Raw genomic sequence first — 8,853 nt, forward strand, 5'->3', positions numbered from 1 at the left:
AATAAGTATTTTTCTAAAATAAGAAAAAAACACAAGAAGTTCTGTTATAACATCATCATCTGAATATTTAGTTATTTAAGTTATAAGCCAAAGGTCACATTGCAATCATCACTGAAAAAGAATTTCAATTTTACCTGTGCTGTGCAGGGCTTAGTTGCTTCAGCTGTGCCCAGCTATTTTCGACTCCATGGACTGCAGCCTGCCAGGCTTCTCTGTCCATGGGATTCTCCAGGCAAGAATACTGGAGCTTAATTACCGATCAGCTGATGAATCAAGTATGACTTCCTTAATTCTATTGAAAGCACACCACTGGAAACTAGGTCAATTGCAAAAGGATTTGGAACTCAGTTATTAGTCATTCTTGTTCTCACTGTCTAGAAACATTACAAAAAAGGCACTTATAAATGGTTACTAATTGCTACAGTCCTACTTAGAATCACTTGATGTGCTCAATAACTTTGGCAAAATTGAAATATTATTAATTTAAATACACTTTTATCAATATAAAACCTCAAAGTGCATTTTATTATTGTCAAAACTATGACTTGCATAATTATATTTCTAGAAAGTGCCTACAAGTAATCTGATTTGCAAAGCTAGACCTCATTGTCAATCAGTCAAGTTAGATTTATGAGTGATAGGAAAAATATTATTTCATTTTTAATTCTAATAAACTCACAAAAGTACATTCTTATGACAGTTATCCCACTTCCGGAGTCTAAGATAAGTGAAATCCCATTTCTGAACTCTAAGATCAAGAGTTTTGCTGGGTATCTCTTTCCTGGATTCAGTGTTTCTTTCTGTGCTCTCTCCTTTATTCTTAGGCAACTCCCAGGGGCAATATAAACACTGACAAGAGTTGAGGAAGAAAAAGGTGAGGTTTAAAAATGAAAACTTTTATTATTTTTACCTCCCACCACTATAATAAATGAGTACAGAAAATTTCAAAATGAGTCAAAAGTACCCATTTTAAATGTTATACATTTTTAATACCAGAAATATATTTAAGACAGTTGGATGTATGAGGGCTTATGAGCTACAATGGGTTCGTGATTTATTGATTTAAGAGACTTTGTGCAAATATCAATATTTTGGATTTTTTTTTTTTGCAAAAGACAAGCAATTTTTTCACTCTAAGATATATCTAAAACACATAAGTAAATATCATAATATTAAAATAAACCCACAGATCATGTCTTGATTGAATTATCAACATTATGGTAGTGATTTTATGTAATTATTGCCTACAAAGACCATAAGTTTATTGATCATGCACAATTTCAGGGGTTTCAAAATGATGTTGAAATACACTGAGGCCAAAACTGAACCTAATGGCAGATTCTGTCTAGCCAAATGTCAAAGTCAAAGATCAATGTTATAGTATTCCAACTTTTAATAGTAGGTAACCACTTAACTCACATGAATGAAAATAGAGGCATGAAATTCCAGTCATCAGTTTAATAGACACTCAATAGATATTTGTTGAGTGAAAGAATAAATAAAATAAGTTTGTGACTTTCTTGGCTAAAGTATCGTCGTATAAGCAGGAAAAGCATTTGGAAAGAAATAATCTGAAAATACAATATGGGAATATTCTAACTGACCTCAAAGCAGGATGACAAAGTACTTAAGAGAATAGACTCAATTGTCAAACTCCTTGGAAAGAATCCCAGGTTCCTCACTGTGACCTCTTCGACAAATTATTTAACCTCTCAGGGCTTCAGTTTATCTATAAAGTTGCTTAAGAGTAGCTCCCCAAGGATTAGATTTAATTTAACATACTTAAAAGTACTTAGAAAGTGTCTGGCATAGACTGAAAGCTATATAAATGTTCGTTATTATTATTAATAGTAAAACTGTCTTTCCAGGTTTTTTTTTTAATCTTAGAAACTCTTTTTTCTTTTGTGCAGAGAACAATTTGTTTCACATAACTGATACGTAAGATTCATAGTTTCGAACACCAAGTTTAATTGATTCAGCCAAAAAATTCCCACACAAAGAGGAAAATTGCACACAGCCACCCAGTCATTCACTAAGGGCTTCCCAGGTGGCGCTAGTGGTAAAGAACCTGCCTCCCAGTGAAACGGGGATTCGATCCCTGGGTTGGGAAGATCTCCTGGAGGAGCACATGGCAATCCACGCAAGTCTTCTTGCCGGGAGAATGGCAAGGACAAAGGAACCTGGCAGGCTATATATAGTCCATGGTGTCGCAAAGAGTCAGATCTGACTGACCTAGTATTTCCTCTAATCATTCACTAAAGCAAAAATTAGTATTCATAAAACTCTGAAGAAGAGGTCGCTCAGTCGTGTCCGACTCTTGGTGACCTCATGGACTATAGCCTACGACGCTCCTCCGTCCATGGGATTTTCCAGGCAAGAGTACTGGAGTGGGTTGCCATTTCCTTCTCCGAAGGATCTTCCTGATCCAGGGATCGAACCTGGGTCTCCCGCATTGTAGGCTGATGCTTTACCATCTGAGCCACGAGGGAAACTTTAAAATGAACTGAATACAACTTTAGATGAGCTGAAATGTTTAATAACTGAAGACACATGCTATATATTGCCTTGGTAGAATCCATCTTACACATCCACCAAAATAGGAAGAACTTATCACAACATAAAAGCTTTAATTACTTACTGTTAGGTGAAAAGGAATAAAAGCTAACTTTTGCTATAATAATAGCATTACATTTTGACATAAACTAGGAAGAGAGGCAAATAAGTAGATGTGAAAAGAGTTGACTTTGTAATTGCTGATAGTTCTAATTTTCAACTGTGTATGGCAAACAGATTCTTTAAAATCTCAAAGTTATTTTTTAAAAAATTCTGTGAAAGACATTATTACCTTTGGACATATTTCTAAACTGCTACTTTCAAAGAAAGATATGTTTACAGAACATTGAGCAACTGTGAGTGGGTGAGAATGGAGGTGTCCTTGTCACTTAGTGTACACTGGGGGAGGTGCTGTTAGAATCACTGGCATAAGCAGAATGAAATCAAAACTCACGGTAACAGAAATGGGACATTCGTAGCAATATTTTTTTAAAACTGTATTTTTAATTGGAGGAAAATTGCTTTACAAAATTGTGTTGGTTTCCGTACAACAATGAGATTCAGCCATAATTGCATATATATTCCCTCCTTCTTGAGCCTCCCTCCCTTCTCCCCATCCCATCCCCTCTAGATCATCACAGAGGGCCAGGCTGGGCTCCCTGTTATGCAGCAACTTCTCACCAGCTATCCATTTTACACATGGTAATGTGCATATGTCAAGGCTACTTTCTCCATTCATCCTACTTTCTCCTTCCCCCACTGTATCCACAAGTCCGTTCTCTATGTCTGCGTCTCCATTCCTTCCCTGTAGAGAGGTTCATCAATACCATTTTTCTAGATTCCATGTATATGTTTTAATATATGATATTTGTTTTTCTCTTTCTGACTTATTGCACTCTCATACTTTGTTTTCAAAAGCAACAGGACCCTGGGAAAGCTATGACTATTTGAAGCATTATATCTTAGACACTAATGATCAACTTTTTTGAAAACTGGATATCCTCAGTTGTGTGACACTCATTCATCTCTTTTGCTACGTAAAAACCACTTTCCAGCATTGTCAGTCCTCTACTAGAAAATAGGTGGGATGAGAGAAAAAAAAAAAAAAAAACCCACCTCATTTTAATTAAATGTTCATGTTTCTGGGCTGTTGGAAGTAGTAGCAGGCTTTTTAACCTCTGCCCTCTTTAGCTCTTCTTAGTGAGAATTCCAGAAATCTTCCATTTTTGTCCCTAGTCTTATTTCTTGAACTAATTTCCTATCAGGAAAGAAATTAGTAGTTAATAATGTCAGTTGCTAAGGCTGATCTTCAGGCTGTTTTCATCATGGTATAATTCCCTAATCTACAGAAAACAGCTCTTCAGTTCCACAGCTCAAACTTTTCTGTAACTCTTCTATTCACTTGAACTTATTTCTCTCCCTGCTGCTTTTTTTCCCCCCTTTCACTGCAAATAAATCTATCCAACTCTCATCTTAAGGCGTGATTTTGAATTAATTCCACCTCTGTGCTTTCTCATGTGCCATTCATCTCATCAGAAATGTCTTCTTCTGAGACATTTCTGTAGTAATCTGTGCCTAAGAACTGCTTATTGACCATGGAGATGAGAAGAGATTTTTCAGCTTAATTCCATGGCATGCTGATCATTCTATCACTGGGCCATTCTCTACTCACTAGGGTTCTCTTACTAGCTCTTGATACACTTTATTGCTGTTTTACTTACAGTTCAACTGTTAGCATATACATTTATATAAACTGTCAGTGATTTTAAAACTTGATTATTATTAGAATCACCTAAGGAGCTCTTTAAAAATACAGTTTCCAAGGCTCCCCACTCCATACTTACTGAAACTAAATATTTAGCCTTTATACTACATAATCTATTTTCAAGTCCCTTTTTTAGTATGATTGACATGAAGAATGCCGTATATTTAATGTATAGAAGAGAAGCATATATCTGTGAAAAAATGAAATGTTTCATGAATTTGTGTGTTCTCCTTATCTAGGGGTCATGCTAATCTTCTCTGTATTGTTCTAATTTTAGTATGAGTGAGTCAAAGTTGCTCAGTCATGTCCAACTCTTTGTGACCCTATAGACAGTAGCCTGTCAGGCTCCTCTGTCCATGTGACTCTCCAGGCAAGAATATTGGAATGGGTTGCCCATTCCTTTCTCCAGGGGATCTTCCCAATCCAGGGATTGAACCTGGGTCTCTAGCATTGCAGGCAGATTCTTTACTGTCTGAGCCACCAGGGAAGATTCAAGTGTGGGCTTTAGAGGGGCACACCCGGATTTTAGTGTACACGCTGCTGAAGCGAGCACTTTGATCTATATTTTTATTTTATATTTTAAGCAAACTCTCTAATGGATTTTAATATGACTGATTTGCTAAGCATGTATTGGTGGTGGTGGTTTAGTCACTGAGTTGTATCTGACTCTTGCAATCCCATGGACCGTAGCCCTCCAGGCTCCTGTCCATGGAATTCTCCAGGCAAGAATACTGGAGTAGGTTGCCATTTCTTTCACCAGGGGTTCTTCCGAACCCAGGGATCAGGCCTAGGTCTCCCGCATTGCAGGTGAATTCTTTACCAACCAAGCTACCAGGGAAGCCCCAAGCATGTATTGAGTACCATCAATTTAGATATCCTATAAATGATAGTAGCTAAGCATAATGAAACAGATACACTCAGTTTCTGCCCAGGCTTGCAGATGGATACCTTTGCACAAGGACCATGTTTCCTCTGGGCCTGATTGCTACTGATCTTTCCTTCTGGTCGAGAGTTGCTCTTTTAACAAAGAATGTAATGAAAGCTGGTCTGGTCTGGAGAACCTAGGGAGCAAATAAATACGCGACAGCTGTTTTATCAAAAAATCCCTCCCTTGGGAGATGGGGGCTTTGGGGTGACAGCAAATGGGTATAGATTTTTGGAGGGGATAATGGAAATATTCCTATGGTGATGGTTACAAAACTCTGGATATACTAAAAGTCACTGACTTATACTCTAAATGGATGAATTTTCTAGTGTGTAAACCATATCTTGATAAAGCTGTTAAGAAAAAATCCCTCCTACTAACTAGGTGTTGGCATCACTCAAAATTTTCATTCATTACTTGTCATATCTTTTTTTGGAGAAGCCAATCTTGTTTATTTCTCTCATTTTGTCACTTTCTTATATCATTATTTAAATTCTTTTTTTCCCTTTCTTAAAACTTTCCTTCTCTGCATGGGAATGTTTCCTTTTATTTATCTTATTCCATTTGACAAACTTCTGTCCTCATTCCCTTGTCAGCATTTATGACTGTATTTACATCATCCTAAACTGAGGACTATGTTATTTTTTTTTTTAAACTAAAAGACAGTTACACACACTGTAAAATAGTCTGATACCTGTCCATAGAAAGTCAGTTATACGGGTACCTTTTGTGAACCTGCAATATTCTTATCTCTACAACTAGAATGAAATATTTAATTCAAAGCTAATGTGTTTGAAGAAATCCTGTCCAGTAACATTCTCTTCAAATATTTTGGTCTGGATCTCACTATAGTTGAGAGAGACAGTCAAGAAAACAGATTCTGTTTTGTAGATTGAAAAGCTATGCATAAGTTTTATCTAAAGAGCTTTCATATAGAATGGAGGGATGAACAGAGTATACTGCTTACAAAATTTAAGCCAGAGCATTAAAACTGAAAGCATGAAAGCAATATTTAGCTACTTAGCAATCATTTTGATAACTGAAGGATTTTGGAGTTTAAGAAAATTGCAATACATCAAAAGACTGAATCTGAGGAATTCATGTAACAGAAAGATGCTGGCCTATGAATTAAATTTTGTAGCCCCAACAAAGGAAATCTCAATAAGAGAGAAACAATTACTTAAAGTCATTAGTTGTATAAAGGCTAGCAATGTCAGTGTCTTCATTACAATGCTTTGCCTCCAAATTGATACAACACATTTCATTTCAAATTTTCCCACTCTTAGTCCAGCTTTTTTCCTCAGCTGCCCACTGATGCCTCTTCTTTAATATGGATACAACAGTGTTAGAGCTCTTGATTACATTCTGGATATTTACTAGGCAAACATGATGGTGCCGTTCAAATTTGGAATTTACCATATGAATTAATGGGCTTCCCAGGTAGTGCAGTGGTAAAGAATCTGCCTGCCAATGCAGGAGATGTAAGAGACTTGGGTTCAACCCCTGGGTCAGGAAGATCCCCCGGAGGAGGAAATGGCAACCCACTCTGGTGTTCTTGCCTGGATAATTCCATGAACAGAGGAACCTGATGGGGTACAGTCCATGGGGTCTCAAAGAGTGGGAGATGACTAACTATACATTTCCTCTAATCATTCACTAAAGCAAAAAAATGATATTCATGATCTTTTCTTTCTCTTGTATTTTTACCCACCCCTTTCTACAAGGACAACTTGGTATTGTGTGTTTCTTTACTGCAAAGGTTTTGGCCAAATCTAAAGAAAATTGTCTCTGTCACTTGACCAAGACTGTGTCTTTATGCCTTTAATTAATATGTCTCTACATCACAAATGGAAAACAATGTCATAGTGGTGATCACTTACCTTATCCCTTATGAAAAGCAACAACAAAAATCTACTCTCCATGCTTCTCCTCCTTTACTGATTCCATGGAGTTTCTTTGTCCCTTGTCATAACACTCACTTCAAGGTATGACCGTAAAACAATCACTTATTATTTGAAGAACATTCAAATAGTCAGTTATATACTTACACTTAGAACATCTTTGTTAATCAAAATGTAGAACATAAATTTACCAGAAATGGGCATATCTGGAAGTCGAATGTTTTCTAAGACTTTATTAACACGACACAACTTGGAAGCCTAAATGTAATATCAACAACAGGAAGTGCAACATGAGGAATTTCAAAAACACAAATTAATTGTTATACATGTTGAAATTTGCTGAGTGAGAGAAGCAACTTGCATAACACTTCTTTTTACTAAGGTGAATTGAATTTATATTTTCAAACAAATGTAATCTGATTTATCTGATTAGGAGGAGACAAACATAAATATTTGAATACATATCCCTCTGATAGTGAAAGTGAAGTCTCTTAGTCATGTCCGACTCTTTGCGACCCCGTGGACTGTAGCCTACTAGGCTCCTCCGTCCATGGGATTCTCCAGGCAAGAATACTGGAGTGGGTTCATTTCCTTCTCCAGGGGATCTTCCCAACCCATGGATCGAACCAGGGTCTCTCGCATTAGAGGCAGACGCTTTAACCTCTGAGCTACCAGGGAAGCCCTCTGATACATATACGTATATATGTGCTGTGCTTAGTTGCTCGGTCATGTCCAATGCTTTGTGACCCCAGAACTGTAGCCCTTCAGGCTCCTCTGTCGATGGACTTCTCCAGGCAAGATGCTGGAGTGGGTTGCCATGCCCTTCGCCAGGGGATCTTCCCAACCCAGAGATCGAACCCAGGTCTCCCGCATTGCAGTCGGATTCTTTACCATCTAAGCCACCAGGGAAGCCTATATACATATAGGACATATATATATATATATATATATATATATATATATATATATACTTTAAGTTCATTAAGTTGACTCATCCATATGAGAATTCTCTAGATTGTCAATTAGCAGCTAAAATTTATTGTATCTATCCTTAGAATTTTCTATCTAGTTCTCATGTTTGGGATTTATATATTTGAAGTTAATACTCATACTTTAATACATAAAATATTTTATATCCAGATAATTTTGTCTATGATGAAAAAGTGATTGAAAATTATATAGGCAGTATATACTCTTAAAAAGTAAATAGGTAGCACACACTGGTGAAAAGTAAAAATAAGAAAGAGAAAAAATAAATTATTTCCAGTCTTGTGAAAACACATCCCAAATTCCAAAGTCAAATTTGGAGTATAACTTCAGCATAGTTCTATATCCTTATCCTCTTTCAGGCTTCACTTTCTTCAAGGTATGGTTCCTTGGGAAGTAGTTATAACTCATTGTTAAATTAATTTTTTAAACTTTTTATTTTGTATTGGGGTATAGCCAATTAACAATGTTATGATAGTTTCAGGTAAAGAGTGAAGGGGCTCAGCCATACATAGACATGTAACTATTCTCCCCCAAACTCCCCTCCCATCCAGGCTGCCACATAATATTGAGCAGAGTTTCATGTGCTATACAGTAGGGCCTTAATTATCCATTTAAAATATAGCAGTGTGTACAGGTTCAATCCGACCTCCCTAACAATCTCTTCTTCCCACCCTTCCCTCCCTGCAACATAATTTTTAATATTAAGAAAGTAGAAAACT

General features: G+C 36.7%; 1 protein-coding gene and 1 non-coding gene across 2 annotated transcripts in view; both read right to left on the minus strand.

Moving 5' to 3' along the window:
* The window catches only part of LOC122680591 (pregnancy zone protein-like), a 55,002-nt gene extending 54,734 nt beyond the window's left edge, over positions 1-268 (minus strand). Inside the window, exon 1 of the mRNA XM_043882137.1 lies at positions 135-268. The gene's annotated coding sequence lies outside the window, so the exon portion shown is untranslated. The remainder of the gene's footprint in view (positions 1-134) is intronic.
* Positions 269-4,512: 4,244 nt separating this feature from the next.
* Positions 4,513-4,619, minus strand: LOC122680892. Its single transcript, XR_006336810.1, has one exon. It is a non-coding gene; the product is annotated as a U6 spliceosomal RNA (small nuclear RNA).
* Between the last annotated feature and the right edge of the window lie 4,234 nt (positions 4,620-8,853).

The sequence above is a fragment of the Cervus elaphus genome, chromosome 22 (genome assembly GCF_910594005.1).
Source record: "Cervus elaphus chromosome 22, mCerEla1.1, whole genome shotgun sequence".
Lineage (NCBI taxonomy): Eukaryota > Metazoa > Chordata > Mammalia > Artiodactyla > Cervidae > Cervus > Cervus elaphus.